General features: G+C 34.6%; 1 non-coding gene across 1 annotated transcript; it reads right to left on the minus strand.

Moving 5' to 3' along the window:
- Positions 1–1,009: 1,009 nt before the first annotated feature.
- On the minus strand, positions 1,010–1,101 carry trnar-ucu (transfer RNA arginine (anticodon UCU)). The gene is given in 2 exon segments: positions 1,010–1,045; positions 1,065–1,101. It is a non-coding gene; the product is annotated as a tRNA-Arg (tRNA).
- Between the last annotated feature and the right edge of the window lie 926 nt (positions 1,102–2,027).

Below are 2,027 nucleotides of genomic sequence, written 5' to 3' on the forward strand. Positions count from 1 at the left end.
GACATGTGCGAGCGGCCCTGTCATTACTTGTTTTGTAACGCGGTAACCATAGCAACCAGGTAGCTGTCTGGTTCACAGGCTGACGTCAGTGTTATGTTGGCATGGATATAAATGTGATGTGCTGCTCGTAGTAGTTTACAGTTAAAATCACTAAATAGTTATGTTTTATTATTATTATTATTAGTTCTTTATCATGTCAGTATTTCTATGCATTGCAAGAATCTTTATTGAGTGAATCTGCACCTCAAGGAAGGAAGAGAGAAGAAGAAGGAAAGGGGAGGGGAGGAAGGAAGGAAGGAAGAGAGCAAGAAGGAAGGAAAGGAGGGAGGAAGGAAGGAAGGAAAGGAGGAAGAAGGAAGGAAAAGGAGGGGAGGAAGGAAGGATGGAAGGGAGGAAGAAGGATGGAAAGGATGGAGGAAGGAAGATGGAAGGGAGGAAGAAGGATGGAAAGGATGGAGAAGGAAGGATGGAAGGGGGGAAGAAGGAAGGAAAGGAAGGAAGAGAAAGAAAGGAAGGGAAGGGAGGAAGGCAAGGAAGGACGGACAAAAAGAAGGAAGGGAGGAAGGTATGGGGGAGGAAAAGAGGAAGGAAGGAAAGAAGGAAGGAAGGAAGGGAGAGGGAGAAAGGAAAAGAGGAAGGAGGAAGGGAGGAAAGAAGGAAGGAAGAAAGAAGGAAGGAAGGAAGGGAGGAAGGCAAGGAAGGACGGACAAAAGAAGGAAGGGAGGAAGGTATGGGGGAGGAAAGAGGAAGGAAGGAAAGAAGGAAGGAAGGAAGGAAGGAAGGAGGGAGGAGAAAGGAAAAGAGGAAGGAGGAAGGAAGGAACAGTCAAAACAGACGGGTTGACCTGGGAGGACGACAGGAAGGTTAAAGATCAGTGAACTCATGAACAGGACGGTGATCATGTGACTAAAGCTTTTATTTATACACCAGCTGCTCCGCTGAGCTGCTGCAGGACTGAAACTCCACCGGGAGCCTTTAAGTTTAAGTGCTGGTTGAGATCAATAAAGCTCGACTCTGGTGGGACTCGAACCCACAACCTTTGAATCACTCCTCCAGTGACTGACTAGAAGTCCAACGCGCTATCCATTGCGCCACAGAGCCTCATGTTGAACACATTTCTCTTTTTGATCTCAGATTTTAACTTTTATTGGAGAGCTTTTAGTGGAGTTTTAAATTAGTTTGAATTTCTTTTTTTTTATCTCCTTTTAAATCTGTTTGTTTATTTTATTGTTTTTTACTCAAACTCCAAATTGTTTTTATTTGTTCTCTTTTATAACCTGATTATTGTTATGATTTGTGTATTTGTGCTGCCTCGTGAAGCACTGCTCTATAAATATAAGTTTATTATTATTTATTTATTATTATTATTATTATTATTATTATTATTGTTATTATTTTTTTTAATGCTTATTATTATTAATTATTATTATTACTATTATTTATTATTTATTATTTATTATTTATTATTTATTATTTATTATTTATTATTTATTATTTATTATTTATTATCATCATTATTATTATTATTATTATTATTTATTTGTATTATTATTATTATTATTATTATTTTATTATTATTTTTAATTATTATTATTATTATTATTATTATTATTATTATTATTATTTATTTGTATTATTATTATTATTATTATTATTATATTTTTATTTTTTAATTATTATTATTATTATTATTATTATTATTATTATTATGGGTGGAAAGTTCTACAGTATAAGAATTGACCCCACAGACTTTACATTGTGATGACATCACAGATTTTTAAAATCTCTTTTCGCAGCTTGACGAAAGTTTTACAAATATACAACCTCCATGGATCAAAAATTCATAACATAAGAGTCATAATTGAGCTTGTCTGCAGGTTAAAGTGTCATGTCAACAGTTTTACAATGGTGCTCTATGAAGGGAAATGCTGTCTGGGAAACACATCTCTAACTATCCAATGAAAAATATTAAAAACGTATTACTAAAATTATACTTTTAAAACAAATATAAGTACAACGGTCGCCCA

The sequence above is a fragment of the Scomber scombrus genome, unplaced genomic scaffold (genome assembly GCF_963691925.1).
Source record: "Scomber scombrus unplaced genomic scaffold, fScoSco1.1 SCAFFOLD_622, whole genome shotgun sequence".
Taxonomy (NCBI): Eukaryota; Metazoa; Chordata; class Actinopteri; order Scombriformes; family Scombridae; genus Scomber; species Scomber scombrus.